This window comes from Mastomys coucha, unplaced genomic scaffold (assembly GCF_008632895.1).
Source record: "Mastomys coucha isolate ucsf_1 unplaced genomic scaffold, UCSF_Mcou_1 pScaffold16, whole genome shotgun sequence".
In the NCBI taxonomy this organism is placed as follows: domain Eukaryota; kingdom Metazoa; phylum Chordata; class Mammalia; order Rodentia; family Muridae; genus Mastomys; species Mastomys coucha.
Window position 1 is genome coordinate 88,692,893 of NW_022196898.1, and position 22,776 is coordinate 88,715,668.

At 36.1% G+C, this 22,776-nt stretch overlaps 1 protein-coding gene across 2 annotated transcripts in view; it reads left to right on the top strand.

Moving 5' to 3' along the window:
- The window catches only part of Unc5c (unc-5 netrin receptor C), a 345,405-nt gene that overhangs the window by 17,959 nt on the left and 304,670 nt on the right, over window positions 1–22,776 (top strand). The gene's annotated exons all lie outside the window — the stretch shown is intronic.

Below are 22,776 nucleotides of genomic sequence, written 5' to 3' on the forward strand. Positions count from 1 at the left end.
TTGGTTGTTTCTGTGCCATGGGAATCTCAAGGGAAAAGGAGACCACAGGGTAGAGAAAACCATGGTTGTGATAAGTCTGCTTAAGTTGTTTCTCAGATGTGAGCAGCAGGTACTTAGGGGGAATTTGTCTTGCTGCTGGATATCGACTTTATATTTATCACTATAAAAAGAATTGGGGAAGCCAGTCCTTCATTGCATTGGCCAGGCATACCTTCAGCTCTCACAGTAGTTTTATGTCAAGATCTTACCCTACTTAAAAGGAAGATGTAAAGTTTATTCTGGACATTTGCCAGAACAGACTAGCCCTGAAAAATGTGAAGGGTGAAGATCTCTGTAGCTAAGTTAAAATAAACTTATCACAGCTGGCCAAAGTTATGCTTAGGATAACTCTACCTAAAAAAAAAAAAATATGGATCTTCATTTCTGAACATCTCAATTTTGTTCACAGCAAATACCAAATATGGAAGAGATTCCAGAATTTACTGAAAGAGGGTGTATACAAAACAAGAGGAAATGATGACTTTATGATGTCTAACTGATCTGTATATTTTCACTACTTGACTTTCTTTTGCTTTAGATTGCTGAGTGTTACATTATGCCTGACATCAAAGAAGTGAGTGGTTAATCTTGACCTCAAGGTGTATCTCAGTAGCCATCTGAGGACTTGACCCCTGAAATTCTAACTTCTCTAGGGATTAAGTTGTGTCTGGGATTTTAGGCATGGAAGTCACTCTGTGTTCAGGTATTTTAACATGTTATACTTCTTTCAGACTCTGATGGTCAGTGTATATTTACTTATGGAAGAAAGAAAAAAGTCTAGTATAGCTAAGATTGATTTAATTCAGGAAGCACTGTGGTTTTTTTTTCCATAGAGATAAATGAGATAGAAGAAAATTTGTCTATGTGTGTGTGGGGAGATCAGAGGAAAAACCGAGGAGCATTTACTCAGGAGCCATCCACCATGTTTTGTTTTTGAGACAGAGTGTCTTCAACATCTTGGAAATAGCCAGATTACTAGGCTGCGTGGCTACCGAATCGTATGGATCCACCTGTCTACTGTCTAGAGCAAGAAAAGCATGCATGTTTATTATATGGCTCCTGGGAATAATCTCAGGTCCCTTATAGTCCATGCATGCTCTTTACCAACTGGGTTATTTTTGTTAAACATGCATTGCTTGTCTTTAAGAAATTTCAAAACTTGTTAGGGAGACTAAAAATTCCAAAAAAAAAAGTCAGTAAGATCATAAAATGGTAGATTGGTGTGGCAATAATAAAAAGTAGTTTAGAAGCAGAGATCAACTTCATCTGCTGCTGGAATGTTCTACTGAGGTAAAAACCGAGAGTATCATCGTTCTTATTAAACATGTAGTATCTCCTGGAAATATCCTGTTAAATGGCACTGACCTGATGCATGCTTTATCTACCTCATTTCATTTTCTTTCACTTCAAGTTTTTGAGCACCCCTCCACACACACACACAAAGCTTCAGGCTTCTCTTTTTAATGGTTCATTATTTACATTGAAGTAAGGAGTTATAGAGACTTGCTCTCTGACTGCTACAGTCACTTTCTGCCTTACTCTCCTGGGGACTACATTCCATTTTGGAGTGTAGAATGAGCCTACGGTCCAAATTTAGCTGTTTTATTACATACTCTATAGCTAAGCCACTTAGCCCAGATGAGACCGCATTCTCAGCAACAGTGTTTGAGTTTCTCAAGTGGTTCAGGTTGGTTGTCTCCTTCTAAATGCAGTTTTACATTTTTAAATTATGTGTTTGGAATTTGAGTGATAGTCCCCTTGGTACTTACATGTTTATAAAATGATGTAAATCCTGGAGAGGATGACTATGAAGGGATATTTAAAGGGATGTTTCTCTATCCTTTTAAAAGGTCCAGGAGGGGAAGGAGTTTAGTGTATGGATCTCTGTGGGTGGGAAAATTGATGAGTTAAACATAACCTACCTGTAGAACTACTTCGAAGTCATTTGTGCAAATTTCTTCATGGAACACAAAATTAAGGACAAGAGGGATTTATATGAACAACACTGAAACTTCATTTAGAATTTGAAACATACGGTTGTTTATGTCCAGTGTTTCATAAATAAGTTTTAGAATATAACCAGATAGTTAGCCGGTGATCAGTTTTAATGTGACCATACAGTATTTTTGTTATTATTTCTTCATTGTAGCCTTTCCTTTGGTGAGCACCTTTTAACTTTCTTTTTCTAGTGTTACTAGAGTAAACAGTGGATAGGATGCCAATGAATGATTCCAAGACTCTGGTATGTTCCAGTTTTAGAAAAGTGAGTGTTAAAAACAAAAATGTGGAGAAAATGTGGGCAAAGTGTATAAAGTGAGCTTTTGGGATAGCATTCAGCCTCATGTTATATAGCTTCATGTTAAAGTTGTATTAAAAGTAAATATAAGAAAACTTCATTTTATTTTCTTGTTATACCTTATTTGTAAATGGGTATCTACTCATGTGCATGTCAACTGTAAGTGCAGGTATCCATGGAGTCCAGAAGAGAGTACTGGATTCCCGGGAAATTTAGTTAAAAGTGGTTGGGAGCTGTCTTGTATGGGTGCTAGGAACAGAATCCACATCCCCTTTAAAATAATCAAATGCTCTTAAACTATGAATCATCTCTCTAGCCCTCTGAGCCTGGAAGTTGTAATTTTAGAGGAATAATGAAGTCACTTTAAGATTTGACTCTGGAATATGCCCCATCTCTTCATACTGAGAACTTGGTCTGATGCATTTTAAAGAGAAAACCCAACCTCAGTTCTTCTCTCTTGATCTTTTTGCTTCCATTCATCAGCCATGTGAGGAAGCTACTGCTTTTTGCTCCTGGTCAAGCCCACTGAGCCACTCCACCATGCCTTCTCTGCTGTACTGGGCTGAAGTCTCATCCCAAAGTAATATTTCCTTCATAAATCATTCAGCCAGGAATTCACACTTGCACACATACACACACAAATAACATGTACTCTCATCTCATACTTTCTCAAATGAAATCTTCATAAGTTTTACAATCAAATTTTCTCACTTAGCACACTAATTATAAAATATGCAATTTAGGGATTAAATACTCTTGCATAGGAACTGAGTTTGGTTCCAGCACACATGTGTGGCATCTTCTGACCTTCTTACTACTGTACTCCTGTGCACAAACCCACACCCAGGCACAACTATTTACATAAAACTTGAAAAGTAAAAATAAAACCTTAATAAGTAAGCATTTTATAAAATATATGACAGTAGCAATTATAGCATTAATCCTGAATTTCTGTTACATGATCTGTACTAATACATGTGTTGGTGTTTGTATCCCTACTTATCAGCAACTTAAAATCCATAAAGAAAAAACAGACTAAGGATTACGTTAGTATTTCAAAAAAATTAAGCTTACTCCACAATAATCAGAACCCTTTTCTTTCCTGATTCTGTTTAGTAACATTGATTAGAAACATTAATTTGTAGTTGTATGTTTTTGTGTTTAAAAGTGACAAGCAAGCTCATACAAAACAAGGATGAAGATGATAGGATTACTTGTATAGAGTTTATTTAAATTTTTATTTGTATGTATATGTGTTAGGCTGCATAGTATGTGTCCACCGTGTGCATTCATTAGCCCACCGAGTCCTGAATACAATACTGGAGCCCATGGAACTCGCTGCTCTATGGGAACTAGAAACTGAACCTAGCCCTTCTGGAGAAGCATCAAGTACCCTTACCTTCTAAGGAGTCACCCCAGATGCCTTAGTTACTTTTCTGTTGCTCTGAAAAAACACCATGACCAAAGTAATTTGCTTAACAACAAGTTCATTTGGAGCTTACAGCTCTGAGAAGGAGTCCAACATCATAGTGGGGATCATACAGCAGTTGGTAAGTATACATGGTTCTGGAGGAGTAGCCAAGAGCTTATGTGTTCACACACGACTATGGAAGTGGAAACTTCAAAGCTTTCCCCAAGTCAAGCATCTCCTCCAATAAGCCATATGTCCTATCCTTCACAAACAGTTCCATCGACTGGGAAACAAGTATTCAAATATATGAACCTATGTGGCCATCCTCATTCAGAAGATGGGGAGATTGATTTATTAGAATCATCACTTGATACTATTTTAACTAAAAGCTAGGATTGTGCTTCTAGAAAAGAAGTTTTGGTTCATTCATATTATTGTCATTTTAGTGTTATGTTTTAGCAGATCCAAATTTGAGCTGTTGACTACTTGCATTCATGACAGTATTAGTGAAAACAAATTTTCTTTTGTTGTTAGCTTGTAATGTTGATGAGAGATTTATTAGATCATCTCCAGTCCATAAGTAAGTTTCAAGCAGTATAAAGCAAAAACAACATATGAAAATGCTATTTCAACTTCAGAGAATGAGAAGGCTGTTTTGGAGCCATATTCAATTTTTCACTTGAATTACCTCATTATAAAATGATAGGGATATAGTTTAGTGATAATTACTTAAATGCTTGTTTTAATTTTACATTGATTTACTAATTAGAAAGTCTTAGATACTGCAAATAGTGAATTTATTTTAGAATCAGTTGCTATTAACATGTCAATTAGTCTACCCTGTTTTTGATGATTCCTTACTTTTTAAAACACTATGGCTTAGAAAACTAAAACTTACTTGGAGAGCCTGAAAAAAGTTTATATGTATATTTATATGTCCCATGGGCAGTCTCCTTAAAGTATTTCCCCATCAATTTCATTCTTACTGCTAAAACTTCATGTCATTATAGCATCAATGAGGACCATGAAGAACAAGATGTATTATTATGAAAGAGGCATAAAGACCTGATAGTTTGTTACTTATGTTTAGTCATTTTGTGAATACAAAGAAAAGTTACTGATAAATACATCTTTTCAAAGTATGTTGCCTTACAAAACATGGCAAGATCAAGTAATGCCTTCTTAATCAAGGGATAAATTAAGTTGGGTTTGCGGTGTTTTTAGAATTCTACTCGCTACGTTCATGTCTTTGTTTTAGAAAGAGAAAAATTGTTTAAAACTGCTGCCTTCACACCTTTACCAATAAACCTTGAGCCTTGCATGCAGGAGATTTTAGTTTTATATACTTAGTGCAGAAAGCAAAATTGTCTTCGATTACAGATTATTCTTGGAAAGTATACTAATTAAAACGTGCTTAAGAGACATACTAGCTTGGACAATGTTTTGATCTCTTTTCTACCATTCTTGTTAGCTGTCTTATCACACATGTGCACACATGTGTGTTAGTACAAGAGTGTATGTGTATATGCATGTTTGTGTATTTTGTGTGTATATGCATGTGTATGTGTGTGTGTATGTGTGTGTGTATGTGTGTGTGTATATGCGTGTGTGTATGTGTGTGTGTGTGTATGTGTGTGTGTATGTGTGTGTATGTGTGTGTGCAGGTGAAACTGTTATCAGGTGACTTCTGCCACTGAAGAGACTAATCACTTGCCTCAACACCCATATCTAAACCAGAAACCTTTGGCAGTAATTTTCTGGATGTTGATTTACTTCTCTTAATTAATCTTTACTTTAAGAGCATATCTTAATTAACTGATGAGCCAAATAATGATGCTTTTAGATCCAAAGGTAAGATGTTAAAACAAGTATCTTAGATATCAGAATTTATTGTTGTTATAGCTTGACATGTAAATATTCCATTATGACCTTTGAATTACCATAGAGGGTGTGCCCTGTGGTGGACTCATAGATCGTACCACCTGAGAGCACCTTCACCATTCCAACTTCATATATGTATCCTCACATTAAAAAAAATGCCTAATGATTCATTTCCGTACTTGCCCTTTCATTAAAGCATAAGAATCTAAGAATGTCTATATCTATGACTTAGAAATAGTTTCAGTACCTTCAATATAAAAATTGGATATAAATTTTTTTAACAAAAGAAAATATGGTTGAAACCTTTAGTGACATATTTTGAACTACATGTGTTTCATATTATTTTATACTGTGAAAATTAAAAAGACCACATTTGATTAAATAGACAAGGAGAATGCAAAAATAGTAATGATTGAACACAAGCGTAAAATATTGCTCGTGGTTATAAGCTGCACAAAGAAGTTCTTTAAAAACAAGCTAAAGTTGAAAATTTGCTCAAAATATTTAAAGTCGATCTAATTTGTGTTAGCTCCTTGAGCATACACAGGTTTTGGGGAAGAAGGGGAAAATAAATGTGGGGGAAACAATTAGGTCTCCTTTGTCAGTTAGAACCAATGGATAGAGCCAGCAGCACAGGGGAGGCCCTCCTTAGAATTGCTGCTCCTTTGTATGTTAAACTTCCTTTGGGCATTTTAGCTTCCAAATGTATTCCATCAGCTTTGTGTGCAATGTTTCGTTTTTTGACAGGGCTGTGCAAAGGCAAGGCCTTCTGAATCAACTAGGCTTCAGGGACCCACTAATTTGGCATCTTTTTTTTTTTTTTTAAGAACACATGAGAAACTGAAAACCCAGATGGGAAACTGGCTTGCCTTGCGCTCCGAAACTTGACCTACCCAGAACCTATATTTCACAGATGAGGACATAGCCCCCCTTGGAGCCCAGGGTTCACACAGGTGTTAATGTGGACCCAGGACTACATCTCATGCCCCTTGTCACCCAGCGCCAGCTGTCTCTTAGCATCCTGCACTGCATCTCCCACAGCTCCAACCCCAGGTTTATATTTCATGCCTTTGAGTCTTCGACTCCCTCAGCAGATCTAGCAGTCACAAGCTCCAGTTCCTACTGGGAACAATGTGAGCAAGTGGGCTTGGTGTAAGCTGATGGAAACCACTGGGGGTTCTGGCAAACCAGAAAGCATAAGGACTGTTTAAAATCAAACTTTCTAAGTCTGCCTTGGAGGGGTATAGGTCCAATCGAGTGGCAGTTTCTAATTATTTCAAAAAAAAAGAAAGAAAGAAAAAAAAGCCAGCTCTGTTTTTCTTTGAAATTTCTTGTGTGAGGCAGGCCAAAGAAAACATGCAAGTGGACATTTGCCAGCTGCCTTCCAGCCTGCACTGTTTGCTTCTCAAGTGCCCCTCAAACAGCAGCAATAATGATGTTTTCTGTTCCTTTAAACGTTTAGGGCATGATTGCTACATTCTGTGCTTAGTCTTCCCAATCCAGAGAAGTTACAAAGAAAGAAACTAAGGCTCGCTAGCAAAACAATAATTTGTCAATGTGAAACACCCAAACTGGAGAGGCTGGGGTGATCATGTCTGATGCCATAGCTTTTAATCTTATTCTCTCATATCCTTTAGCCTTGTTTTCCACTCAGCTACTGCTCCTTGAACGAAAGTTAAGGTGAATAAACAGAGTTGCCCAAATTCCATTTTAATTCAGCATTTCAGATGTGGGGTATATCATCACTAAGTGCAAAGTATTACTATACTCCAGAGGCAATGCACTACATTTGGTATTTGGCTTTGTGAATAAGCCAAGCATATACACTAATAATACTTAAAGGAAACTGTATTAAGTTTTATAATTTAAAAGTCACAGCTCTATGTTAATATAATTCTAACTGCTTATTTTGTTGGCTCCTAGTGGGTTGACACACATGTCTGCTCACTTGTTTTTTCTGTTAAATAATACCTTTGGTAAACATTAAACTGTTTAAAAATTTTCTAGATGATTGATACATTTGAAGTCTATTACAACTTGATTTATTATATATTTTGAAGTCAGAACACTGATGATTAAGCTCATCTGTGACTTTTATATCATTTTGACTGTAATTGTAAAATGTATATTATTAATCTTATTCTCCCTATTTAAAATACAACAGTAGCACTGTCACTGTAACAGAACTTGTTGAATTTAAGCTTTTCTTTATTTTTTTATCTCTCTTGCCCCACAATAAAACTGTATGTGTTTTCATAAGCTTTACCCTTAGACAGGAGCGAACTTAACCCTCATTCCTCTTGCAGAATGCACTCTCTCTCCATAGCTTCCCTTCTGCCTTACATTTACATGTGGGATGATTAGTTGTGCCTAAAAACAGGATGGTGGAGTGGAATATTGCTGCTTTGTTTCTTTCTTGCTCTGATCTCCTTAACTTGGCCCAGTGAACTCATTCCCCATCAGCTGTGAGGTTGGCTGCTCAGGGCTCACAGCTGCCCATTCTCTTCAACGAAGAATCCTTTTGGCTAAATCAAGAGTAATTCTGCCTGCTAGACATCCTCAGGGTAGGAAGAACTCAGTGTGACACTTTACAGTCTGGTCTTCCATGAGGCTGAGCATTGCACTTGCTGGTTCTCCCATTGATCCTCCACTGGGGGTGGCTCTCTCTGTCTCTTGGACAGAGTATCTCTCTACCTAGTTCCTCTAGTAAACAGACCCTAGTGCCTCCATTGGAATTATACCACGCATGACTACAAGTGAGAGCCTTACCTTTCGTATGCTTCACTCTGGTGCCCAGGATTGTGCAAAGCCAGGTACCAGGAAGATGTTGAGGTCTTTGGAACATAACCGTTATGACAACATAGGTCTCAGAATATGCCTTTTCTCTTTGCAAGTAGCTGATAAAGTTATAACATTGAAAGAAAGAGAAAGAGGAAGGAGGGCATTAAAATGTATACAGCAATAGTTAAAGATAGACTGACCTCAAAACTTTGTTTGTCTTACTGAACTAACAACCAGGGAGCCTATGTGGGATGGATCTAGTCACTCTGTACCTAAGTAAGAGTTGAATGGCTTGATCTTCTTGAGGGACTCCTAACAGTGGGAGCAGGGGCTGTCTCTGACTCCCTTGACAGCTTTTGGGACCATTTTCCTCATACTGGATCCCTTTGTCCAGCCTCAATATGAGGAGACATGCCTATATTTCCAGAAATTTGATATGCCATGTTTGGTGGATATCTATGGAAAGCCTGCCCTTTTCAAAAAAAAAAAAAAAAATGGAGGAGTGTGGGCAAAGGGACTGGAAGGACGGGGTAAGAGGAAACTGCAATTGGGATGGTAAAAAATAACACATTTTAAAAAGAAAATACATTTACTGATAACAGAAAAAATACAACAATGATTTCAATAATTCTGCAGGGGGTTATAATAGCTCCGACTGTAGAGATTAATGATGATAACACAACCCACTGTGATTTTGGGAGCTGACTCTCAGTACTGAAACTTTAAAGACTAATTGAAAATACCGAATATTTTCTCTATAGATTGCAAATAAATCATACTATTGCTGGTGGATTATTTTGATGTTAGCTTCTTCATATCGATTAAATGATATTTAGTAAGCTTCTGTCCCATTTTTGACTCCGTCATCACTCACATACAATATTACAAACCATTCCTCCAATGACCTTTTATCCAATAGATTTTATCAACCTTGCTCTATTACTATTGAAAGAAATATTAACAATTCATATTAAAATGATTATAGCTCCCGATCATTTTTACCATGCCAATATATGGCCCATTGAGAGTATCTTTTATAATGTTTTACATATATATATTTTAATATATTAAATCCAAATATAAAACTTATATATCCACATAATGTTCAAATAATGGTTATTTTTCACATTTAGTTGTTTAATAATTGGTAGATTTTCTTGGAAATTTGATTATGATCCAGAAATAAATTATTGCAAGAAACTTGGTAATTTTTCCTTGGGTTGGGGAGAAATGTGTATTTGTGCCTGACTTTCAGGTTGATGTTCATTAGGTTAAATTATACAATTCATAACATGTGGTTTTCTCATTCACCAAGCTAAGACCTAATTGAATGACAAAATTAAATAGAAAATTATCATGGCTTTTCCATATTTTTAACCATTTTATTTGGCCATGTTGTCCTTAAAACTTAAAAATTACATAAAAACTGTAAAAATATGATTGATCTGTAGAGACCAGGTACTTTAATGAGTAACTTGGAATACATTATGAAGATTTACAGTGCTTCCTCACAGTGTTTTGCTAAACATGTTTACTAAGAACTGAAACCTCTGTCCTCCCAAAGCTGTAGATGGACATACTGATTTTCCATGGGACAGCTTACGGAAGTGGGGAAACTAGAGAGGAAGTATTATATGAAGTCGGAGGTAGAACTCTTAAGTTATTTGTGTACTTGGAAAAAGAGTAAGAGCCAGGGATGGTGATGCTTGCCTGTGAATTCAATGCAGAGAAAGCTGAGGCAGGGGATCATAAGTTCTAGGGCAGCCTGGATGAGATGAGACTACACTTGCCAATGATGGCCATGTGGGACACATCCAGGAAGCAGGCCCTCACCAAGAACCAACCTTGCTGTACCTGGATCTCAGAGTCCCAAATCTAGAACCACGACAACTAATCCTACTGTTCAAGCCATGTGGTCTGTGGAAATGTGTTACCAATACATGTCTTCATTGGTATTCTTATTTGTCTTGTAAGGACAAGCTGTGTAGGAGATAGAGGTACAGAAATAAATAATTAATAAAATAGACAAAGATTTTCAGAAAAACAGTTTTTCTGGTAACTCCACGAATTCTTCATTTGTAATTCTTTATTAAAAATAAAAACAATGTATAGCTCCTTGGATGAAAACATTCATATCCAAGTTCAGACACAAACTTCTATTAGGAGCACTTTTTTTTTTTTTACACTTTTTAAATTTTGGAATCACACTAATCAATATAATGTCAATAAATGCAGCGAGTCAATGACTCCTAAATTGTGTTTAAATGATGAAATTAATTTTATGTTTATATCTCATGATAAACTCCACTTCTACGTTAATTGTTTTTTTTTAATCTTTATTAGATATTTTCAAGTTAATTGTTTTAATTGGGAACAATGATACAACAAAGCTGCACCTGTAACTATATTTCATATTCTCTATGGGAAGCCACATGGTTAATAAAATGACATAGAAATATCTGTCAAGTAAAGACTTACGGAACTCTGTTAATTTGTGCACAGTTCCACACTTTGAGGCTTCCATCTTATATTTATCTCAGAGATTTTGGAAAATGAATAGCCATTCCTGTGGACACAGCGCTGGGAATCCAAGGCAGCATTGCTCCTAGGATGGTTTTAAATAATTCCCAAGGTTTCAGGCCCTGGCAATGCCTAGGTTAATTGTTCTTCTGGGAGTGGAGCTCCTTCATTATTAAATCAGCATATTCTGTGACCTTCTTATAAACAATCTTTATGAAAGATGCAGGCAATGCAGTTGTGGCAAGACTAAAATACTTTTAGCTCTGTGTGCAATCTAGGTTTGAAGGTAAGTAGGGCAGACATGGGAAGAAATGGGAAATCCATGAAGTCTCCACTTTCTGTTCCCTTATGTACTCAAGATAATTAAAACAGAATTAATGAACACTCTCCAATTAATTCCATCTCTAGTATTGATATAGAAAAATATTGGCTGGAAAGCAGGTAGACAGGTAGGTTGATTTTACCTTAGTGCAAGGTATTCCAGTCAACAGATCAATGTTTGAAAGGTGAAAAGTTATTTTAATTTCTTAATGGTGGGTCATAGGTGGGTGGGAACGTTACAGGGATGTCGTGGCAGCATTTTCTTTTCTCCTGCAGATTTCTGAGGAAGGGAAGCAATATTTTGGGACACTGGGCAGCAGCAATGATGATAGCTTGATAATGAGATAAGCTAGTCTATTTTATGGTCTATAAAGGAAGAAAACCATTTAATCACACTGAAATGATGAGGGTGGTGCATGGCCTAAAGGCAGCTCTCTGTTTTTCCTCTTCAAATGGATTCTTACTCCTCTGAGAGTTGCCAGCCTTGCTCTCACACCCGAGTACCCACTCCCATTTCTGAAGTGCTTCGCATTAATTACTGGGATTTTTTTTTCCTCTTAGCTATTACAGTTCAGCAGGGCCCACCCAATAATTGTCATAAACTCTCCTTTAGCTTTCTTGATTTTTCTCAGTGTGACCTAAAGCAATACTTCCATGTGTTGAGGTAACCACAAAAGAGTATTTTTTAAATGGTGATCCTTGAAGTTTTGGTTTCAAAGATAGACTCTTCTTCCTGCTGCTAACAAACTCTCTCTCTCTCTCTCTCTCTCTCTCTCTCTCTCTCTCTCTCTCTCTCTTTCTCTCTCTCCCTCCCCTTTCTTTATTTACCGTTTTCATTGAATATTTTCTTTATCACCCGCTTTCCAAGTTTAGCCTGCAGAAACCCTCTAGCTCATCCCCTTTCCCCCTATTTCTATGAGGGTGTTCCCCCACCCACCCACCCACTCCTGCCTTCCCACCCTTGCATTCTCCTACACTGGGGCTAAGGGCCTCTTCTTCTATTGATGTCCTACAAGGCCATCCTCTGCCACACTTGTGGCTAGAACCATGGGTCCCTTCACGTGTATTCCTTGATTGATGGTTTAGTCCCTGGGAGCTCTGAGGGGGTCTGGTTGGTTGATATTGTTGTTCTTCCTATGGGTTGCAAACCCCCTCAGCTCCTTCCTTTCATAACATGACACCCAAGTAAGTACACTTTGCACTAGGGCCTCATTTATGTCTTTTTATAAAATAGTGTACAAACTTAGGTATGAAGCACAGACTCTGAGAAAAGTGACCATTTTTTAGCAAATATTGATTATTAATTTTTCATTTGATTATACATAGTAAACTTTATTTGATACTTTTATATAAATTAAATAAAAATATAGTTATTGAAGATGAAATAGCTGAAAACATTTCTCTGGTATATTGCAAATGATGACAAGTTCTCTTCTAAGGAAAGATACTTAAGGTAGTAAAAATGTAATTTAACTTATGGTAAAGTCAAATAATTTGGTCTTCTTTCACGTTTGTACATTTTAAAATTAGGTCATGCAGTTTTCCTTGAAAGGATCTACATTTGAAATGAATTTTAATGTTGTTTGCCTGGCTTAATAGCCTTGTTACCTGGTTTCAAACTTTGCATCTCATTGTGGCATGGAGAGTTTTATCTTTAGTGACCCTATTTCAGTTTCTCTATTTGAAGATAAATGGAGTGTGACCAGAAGAAAGGGGGGTCATCTTGGTGAATGTAAACATTGGGTAGAATTCAGCCTCTGATTTATCCTGAGGGAGAGAATCAGCCTTTTTTCTCTGACACCCTCACCAGTGACACTCTGGTCAAATATAAATGAGGATACTTGCTTTAGTTCAGAAATCAGGCTGGGCCAAGCCTCTCCAGTGGTTTATCAGCTCCTGGACAAGGACTGCAGGGTTATGTTGAGTAACACATTCACTATCTCAGGCTTTACTCCTCATTAAGGAGAGAAAAAAAAAGAACCTTCTGCCATAATGTGATTCCCGATTAGAGTTAATGCAGTCTCTAATATCTCCCAGATGTTTTAAAGTCATGCACACCGCTTGCAGAGTTTATAAATGTGATTTGTCTACTGGTTTATTCTTTTTGGAGCAAACATTATCTTCCTGCTTAAAGAAAAAAAAACCTAAATCATAGACTCAATGAGTTACTTAACATAATTTACAGTATGTTTTGAAACAGTACTGAAATGTGGTTTGTGATGGATGGCACATTCTCATAAAGAATACATTTGCACTCCCTAACAGAAATGGGATCATGCCAAAATTACCAGATGTCTCTTCTTATTGGTTGACTATTTTTTTAATACTGTGCCACAACTCTAACTTTGTATGATAACAAAATATTTTACAATGTAAAGTTGGAAATAATATTAGCTTGCTAGAGTAATTCTCAGAATTGTTGCTTTTATCTTGATATTTTTTAAGAGCCCTTAATCTGATTGTCCTTTATTTTGTTTCAGCACTAGTTCAAACTTAGGAATTATTTGTGTTTCTGAAAAAAAATAGAGCAACCTCTTTTCCTTTCACTTGTGTGTACTTGGCACCAGGTCTTACCTAGTCAGACATATCTATCTACATGTAGATAGGTAGATATATGATATAACCTTATCATGTTAATATGATTATAATTGATATATAACAAATATAAATGTTGTTATATATCATTGAATATATAATATGTATTTTATATATCATATGTATGTGATAAGTACAACTCCAGCTTTGGGTACTGGAAATTATAAATCCTCTCATTCTTGGGTTTAAACACAAAGGAACAGAAACTGAAGAAGAAAGTTTCAAAGAAGTAAATATCAGATTTGGAGGAAATAGAAGTTCTCTGAGTTTATTTAAGGAGTAATAAGATCTTGACCTTGAATCAGGTTAAATATTTTTATGATAGCTGCTATTATTCTTAGTTCCTGGGTACATAATTTACAAAGCAAGATTAGTATGCTATGTCATTTAACCTTTGTCATTGGCCTGTGTGGCAAGTAAAATAGATGTTGACATTATCGAGCCATGAACCTGGCTGAGCCTTCTCGTGATGGGATGCTTCCCTAACCCTCTATTGTGGAGATGCTGCTTCTCTGCCTCCAGTTCTCCCTGTGTAGCATACACTGTCAGTCCTGTAGTGCACAGGAAGTGTCATTCTAAGAAGAGATCTTAAACTGCTGTGTGGTCAAAGTATAGCCTTCTGTTACTTGACTCTCCAAGAAGATAAAAACCAGATGCAGACATTGATGTGACCATGATTATCCAAGCTAATGAACACAGTGGTAGGAGCAGGAGATTTAGGATCAGTGCAAGGGAAGCTTTTGAAACAGTGAGAGATTTTTGTAGAACCATTGCTCTTTCCATTTAGAAGGCTCCTAGGTGCACTCTGCAGAGGGCGGCTGACCCTGAGAGGTATGCAAGTTCAAGTACACCCATGAGCTCTTACCAGGTGCTAGTCCAATGTCATCGCTAAGACTGATGGTCATGCACATGTGTATACTTTATCTGAATCACAGGGAGCCAAGGATAGTTGAAATCAAAGAATCACCAGTCTATGTGAGTAATATTTTTATCTTATTTTCACATTTAAATCTCTAATCAGAATGTATATTTAAGACACTTCTGTAAGACATACATTATGTCAATTGAAGATTTTTTATGCAAATGCCATATTTGTTCTGATTTCCCTGCGTAGCCCCTGGTTGTTTTGGAACTCATTCTGTAGAGGAGGCTGACCTTAAACTCATAGATATGATTGCTTCTACCTCCCAAGAGCTTAGATTAAAAGTGTGTATCACCATTATTGTCTATAACTTACCTTTTTTGAAAGCAGGAATTGAATATAACCAACCTATTGTAAAATTCCACTCTGAAAATATGGGTAAACTTTACTAGCATAATATTGAAAGAAAGTAGTACTTTGTGGAGGTTGATCCAATCTAAAAGTATGCAAAAATACTTTTTATTTGAGTAAATAGAGACAGTTTCCAAATTTTATTAAACTATTTAATCAAATATATCTTTATACCTGTAGTGTTAGTACAGGTATACATACATGCTATGAATCAGTTCAGAAAGTATTTGGCTGGTGTTTACCGTATTTATGAGTCATCTTGATCCATCTGTATCTTGATTCTTAGAATGTTCCCCTTGGCTGAGGAGACTAATCACTTCTAGAACAGAAAACTGATCTCTACGAGTAAGAATTCCTAGAAATGACTTTTGTGTTGTGTTTCTTTTTAAGATGCACCATTTGTATTAAAATTCCTGCTAGATGAAATAGATGTTCTTTCTTAGACGTGTATCCAGAACATTTTGAATGTCAGTTATCCACCATTATTAAAGCTATTTAGCTGCATTATCCATGTATAACAGTCTCTATGGTGTATGCAATTTTAGATGCTTTAAATTATCCATTGGGTTTAAGTTAAAAAAAATCAGAACTACTGAATAAAAACTGATGTGCTATTCACAAATATGTGGTTTTAAATGGCAGGCTAGTGAAGAAGCTTTTAGGATTCTGTCACTGGGATTCTGGTCAGATGCCATGACTATTTAGAATCCTTTCCACTTATATTACCTACCAGGCTTAAGGTGAAGTATAATGGCAGGTCACTGAATGATTTGTAATGATTTCTTGTAGACATGTGCAAACAGCTTTTTCCATGACCCCTGTGGCTTAATTAGATATCATGACATATATATTAGGAGAAGCAGAAATTATATAAGAAGAAATTCTTAAAACTCTTTCTGAATTGGGTATTACTATGTCACATATATAAAGCACTTGATCTAATAATTATGCATTATAAAAATCTCTCTGTCTATAACATTAGATAAACTTATGATTGCTTAATATAGAAATGGGGAAATGACAAGGAATAAATCACCATTAAAATATTTATCCATTTACTAAATATTGAGTACTTTCTGTGTTCAGTGTACTGATTTTTGTATCTAGGGTCTGATATACCATAAAGTGTAATAATAGTGTCAGTAAAGCTTTTTTTTTTTTTGAGTCAGTAAAGCTTTAAATAGAATGTTATTTAATCATGGTCACAACAGTTACCTTAAAGGACAGAGACAGTAACTGAAATATATGACAACTGTGTTTGTTGCCAAGGAAGATTAGACAGAGTAAAATACATGTCTTCCAGAGACTCATAAGAATTACCTGTGTAGAAGATTCTGAGATTTTCCAGAACTTTAAAATTCATAAGTTGGTCAGGTACTATGACTAAAGACCAACATATTTTAAAGACGTTGGTTTGTTTGATGACTGTCCCTAATAAGAAACATGATTTTACTTCAACCTTACATGGATGTAGACATACAAACTAAATATAAATATTTAAACAAGAAATGTACTAAATTTTATACTTGAGTCATTCTTTAACATATCAAACTTCTTTGTTATGGGTTTGCTCTTGAGTTATTATATACAGTTGATAATCCTTAAACTTTGGTCTTATACTAACCATCCTGGGAAAGAGACCTTGGGAAATTAGAAATGTATTTCTGGAAAAGACAAAGCATGCTCATCGGAAAGCTGTGTTCATAAACAGGAGTGCATCTCTGCCCAAGTTAACAGATTTGACACTGACTTAGATGTGTACAGTCTGCCCAAAGCATGGGAGAGCACATCTTTATAGAGCCCCACATTCTGCAAGTGATATGCTTTAAAGTTCAAATTGTCAGGCAAGCAGTTTATCAGTTCTAAAATTAAAATCTGTGTACTCACAAAGCAAATTAACTGTCCAAACAAGTTAGATACACATTAAGAGACTTGTCACGATGTTTAACCATCCATTGCATCCAAGAAAAAGTATACTTAAATTTGAACCTTCAAAGTCCCAGAGTATTTAAAAACCAAGCTACACTGAAGTTGTTGCTTAGCACTCAAATGTATTCACCTATTTCTTTCTGAAAATTCATTCTTTCTATCTATCTATCTATCTGTCTGTCTGTCTGTCTGTCTGTCTGTCTACCTATCTATCATCTATCTCTATCCTCTGTCATCTATAATTTATAAATATAAACAAATAATTGATGTTTATTTTTATATATTCTCTTCTCCCATCTTTATAATATGTAAAGCTTGAACTTGAGAGGAAATTCAGTTTACCATGTGAGTTTCCACACTTTTCTGCTCATGAGGCAAAAAGAAATAAAGTTCATGCTCAGTAACACTAACTGAGCTGCATGAGTCTGACAGATTTTTGTCTATGTTGTTGGTGGCTGTGACAGAAGAGAAGTTGATAAGAGAAAATTGCCCACTGACTCAGCAGGATTATGATGTCTTTGTTTCCCTAACCATTACCTTCTTATCACGTTATGAATGGAGGGACCACTTAGCACAACAAGCAAGAGTGTGCCTGGCATGCTGGACCTCCATCCAGCTAATGCCCCAATTGCAAGAACTAAATAGATTAAGAAAAATTCAATATTTTCTCCCCTCTCCCACCAGAGCAGCCTGCATTAGTTGTTTCCTGCCATATAATTGCATTACATGCGGGGATGTGATCCGCAGTTAATGGCAGTCACACTCAACTGTCACTTTGCTTTTAGCCTTGGTCACTCAGGGCAATTTACATATTTAACACCATGACAAAAACTAGATTTGTCAAACCACTTGTGGAGGTTGCCATGCTAACCTCTGTTAGAAAAGTAGCTGCTTAGGGCCGTGAGTGTGGGTTTTTCTTTTTATCTGCTTTCTTTTGTTCCCAGAGTGATACCTTTGCTGCTGCCCAGGGATAAATCACATATAATGCATAATGTATCAGTAAGATTATTAATTTATAATAGATTATTAAATTCTTAAAGTATTGACTATATTATTAGATCAATACTTGTGAGAATTTTTTTATTGATTAAAATTAAAGTCTTAATTTCTACTTTTTAAATACCAAAATAAAGATTAATTTATTTGGTAGTGGCAAATATCATGTTTCCATAACCTAAGAAAAAAAAGAATTGAAAATTTAGCTCATCATAGTCTTTAAGAAAACATAAATTCAGGTAAAACATCTTCAATTCTTACTTATATGTAAGGATGGGATGATAAACATTGAGATATTAATACTAAAAAGAGATATCAGTTAATAACACTGCTGAAAGAGGGGCTTGATTGGCATACGTTTGTGAGAGTGAAATTTGGAGTCCTCAACTCTATTTGCATATGAACTCTTCCCAGGACTATGAACTGTACCTTTGTGAATAGTACATCATTCTGACATAAGGGAAATGAACAATCATTAGCTATGCAGGAGAACTGCTCCTTGTTATTTGATTGAAAATAACCCACTCAGTGCCTATCAATAACACTTGTCTGACTTCAGTCTTCTCCTTAAATGTTTAACCAAGTGTGTGTGTGTGTGTGTGTGTGTGTGTGTGTGTGTGTGTGTATTTTCATGTGTGAAATGGAAAATGGTTCTTTCGTATTTTTTACCTACTTGCTTCTTAGTTTCCAGCTTGAACTTCTCAGGAGTCAGTGTACTGACACTAACCAAAGGAAGTCAAAGATTTGTGGAGGCAGTATTTTTACCCCCTCCTATTCTGGCCAATGACACCTTCTCGAGATTCCCTTCTCTTGCCAGATTTGCCAAGCCAACTGGTACCCACTACTTGTGTGGTGCTTCCTCCCTCATCTAATAAGACTTCCTTAGTTTTCCTTCATTTTCTGCCAACACAGCAGTAATTTCACACCCAACCTTCTTGGCATCTCCTAAAAAGGGAAACATGTCCATCGTGCCCTTCCTCGGGGATCCCAAGCAAATGTCCACCTCACCGCTGCACAGATGCTGATACATATTTCTGGTTTTGTTGACTTTTCCCAGAGCATGGTTCTGAATTTCTACATTTTTCTCACATAAGAGAAAATATTTCAAGAAGGTCTCTCGGTGCACCTAGTAGGGGCTTCTCCCTAGTGTGTTTATAAATCTAGTAGCTAATGTGGTTCTACCATGCAGTAGAAGGGAAGCTCTGCTGGTTTCTCCTACATGAAAAGATTCATTTAAATATTGGGTGAAGAAGCCCTCAGCTATGTAGACACAGATTTCCTATGGTGGTGAAACCTTGTGAATTTTTATATCTTTATAGACTCCCCCCATATGTATTTAGTTATGTTGAATATTTAGTAATTAGAATATTAGTGCTATACCCCTAATTCCCATAATTTAAAAGAGAGAGAGAATTTTAATTTCCCTCAAAAATTCAGCAGAGATGATCTGGCATATCTAAAATTACTATAAAATTATTAAGATAAAAACATACTTTTTATCCTGATTAACAAGGATTAAAATATTCTGCTTTAGACAAGTACCCCCGTGCCCCCTATACACACACAATTTAAGATGCACAGGGAGTGCTAACCTTCTCTTTATGGTGCTTGGGTTCAGCTCCTGCTAATTTGACAGGGCCAACAGTGCCTCTCTCTGCCTTGCAATTATCAAAGGTTGTAGGGCATTTCTCTTGGATAAATCACAAAATCATTAACTCCTCTATCACTGAAAGTGCTTCACAGCTATTCTTGCTATCTCTCTGAATCAATATCCCTAGGGTATCAGTGTCCTTTTCTATTGATCAGGAATTATGAAATCATTTCACCCCTTTCTCAGGCCATGGCTAATAGGGACTTGAAAAGGACTTGATCACCCCTGACAACTCAAACTCATACACCACTGTGTAAACACACTGGTCTACCCAGTAAAAGAAGGTGGAAACTGAGTTGGAAGAATATTGAGGCAAATTTTAGACAGTGCTACTGGAATGCCATGCTGTTTTATCAAAGGTTCCATCTATTATTTTGTTGTTAGTATTCTTTATGACCCAAGGAGTTCTCTGCTGAAGAGTATGAGAAAGTCTACTGCACACATCTCCATCTTGTATGGCAACAGTGGATGTGTGTTTACACTACAGCACATCCTACTTACAATATCAAACTAAAGATGAATCATTAAGGAAGAAAGTCTTTGAAGTATATTAAACGTTTTCAAAAGTTTGTGTATATAAAACAGACTATACAATGAAGAGAACCAAGGCTCATAGTAAGTCTATTTGACTTTAAGTTGATATTAATAGTGTGGGCACACAGTACACAGTGATGCTAGGGATTTACATAAAATAAAAAAGGAAGTAAGGAATGAATGAACAGAAGGACAGAGCATTACACAGAACTAGTGGTCACTAGAGATAAACTCACTCACATGGTATGACTGAGCTCAGTTATGCTTGCCCTCTAGTGGTCTAGTTTAATGGACTCTGATCCTGGCTTCTGAAAGATAACTATTTGCTGGATAATAGTAAACTATTTATAGTACAGAATTAATAAAATAGCAGTAAGGAATTCTCACTTTTAATAAACACATGTCTAATAAAGTTTTATGAAGTGAAATGTATTAAGAAGGATTTGGCAAATCAACATTAAAGATTCATATTCTTAGAAAACTGACGTTTTTGAGGCATTTAGATTTTAAGCCTAATGTTGCTATATTTTGGGATCATTTCATTTTCTACCTTCAATAAAATATACATGGAAATTTAAGCTTTTTCTTGTCTTCTACAAGTCAAGTGTTTCACAGGTTAGAAGCAAAATGTCCCTCAAACTAGTATAATCTATAAAAATCAAGATAAGCTTGTTCTTCATTTAGAATATTGTAACTATTCAAAAATCAGCTGACAGCGTAGATGCAAGTGCCACTGGTTAACACTTAATTGTATTTTCTATTATTCCTATTGCTCATGTTTGGTTGTTATACAATAGTCATTTTGATTTAAACGACCTGCTATTCTAGCATAGAGTATGAGGGTCTAATGGGAATTACATTAAATGGGCAAACATAAAGCAAATATTTCCAGAAAAGTGCCTTTCTCAACTCACTAATTATATAGTAATTATCTCCAGTCTATGTGGTCAGAACTGCTTTTTAATTGAATTGATAGCAGGGTGCTTACATTTTAAATAATATCCCAGGCAGCAGTGGTTCCATTATTTACTTTATCTGACACTCAGATTGACTGGGTGTCAATCTTGAGATTTTTTTTATTAAGTCTCCTTCTCGTTTGTTTTGTACCAACATGTTCTTCCCTTGCTTTGCTTTAGTCTAGAGCATGTATATTAAGAGTAAAGATGGGGCTTTGGTTGCTAGCTAGCTGTAAAAGAGAACCTGAAATTTAGGAGATGCAGACTGAAAAGTATGTGCAGAAGGAGAGAAGAATTATAGATTGACAGGAGAGAATCAGTCCATGAATGAGGAAACTTACAGTCAAACTTCCGTCAGCCCTGGATCTTATTCCTTAGCTTAGTTGGCTAGAATAGCATTAATAACTACATTGAAAAATAAGAGTAGACAGTGTGAAAACATTCACATACTTACTTTCTAAACCCTATTCAAACATCTTTTCTCTGGCTATTTAGAGTTTTCATTAATACCACTGCATTAGTCAACAGGAAACTTAACTAAATATTTTCCTTTTCTGTGTTGAGGATCTAATTCAGTATCTTGTGCATGTTAGGCAAGTGCTCTAACACTTAGCCAGATCTGTGTCCTATAAATATTTTAATCCTTTGTCATTTCACTCATAGTATATTCTGAGCTTCATATGTCATAGAGAAACAAGAGCTGTGTGCCATCAGTTCTTTGAATTTTACTTGGATATAATTTTGAAATTTAGAATTATGTAGCAAATTGTTTCTATTAACAGTTTACATATTTTAAAGCTCATCAGATGTGCTTTCAACTCTGTAATATCCTTTTTTAGTCCTCAATTGGCTTCTATAGGGAAAATTTGAATACCATGTTTAAAAGTCCTTAGGACACCTCAGGATCTCAGGGCCACTGAATATTAATGTTTAACATTAATCTCCAAGCAGCGTAACATGCAATTTCTTCAAAGTTTATTTGAGGAGTCCTTTTATCATTTTTTTTCCTGGAAACATCTAAAGACATAAAATGCTGAATTGTTCTATCTTGTTTGGGAATAAACAAAGCCTAAGTCATTAAAATAAGTATTACTTTAAAATGGTGAGAAAGGACACAGACCTGAGGAAGGAAGGAAAATCACAAGGCACCAAAAGTAAAAGGGCAATTTCTTCAAATATTGTTCTGTTGCCCCTCACTGCCTGCCCTCCATTCTTCCCTCTCTGCCACCCTTCTTTCCTCTCTCTTCTTCCTTCCTTTCCTGCTTCTCTCCCTCCCCTTCCTCTCTCTGGAACAGAAAGTCTATATGCTAGTAAATACAACTATCTTAGTGGACATTTGCAGGGGACCAAACTATCCAGAAACTAGGGGATTCCTTGAGAGTGAGAGACTTACTGGTAATCTAGTACCTACAGAAAGCTGTTAGCATTTAAAGAAGGAAGTAGAAACAGCAATAATGACAATATCAGTCATCTATAGAGCATCATCCTACTTATTTTGAGAATTATTTGTTCACAATGTTCATAAACCCCATGATATAGGAGTGGACTAGAAACTCACATCAAATAATTAATTCTAACACTAGTTAACCTACT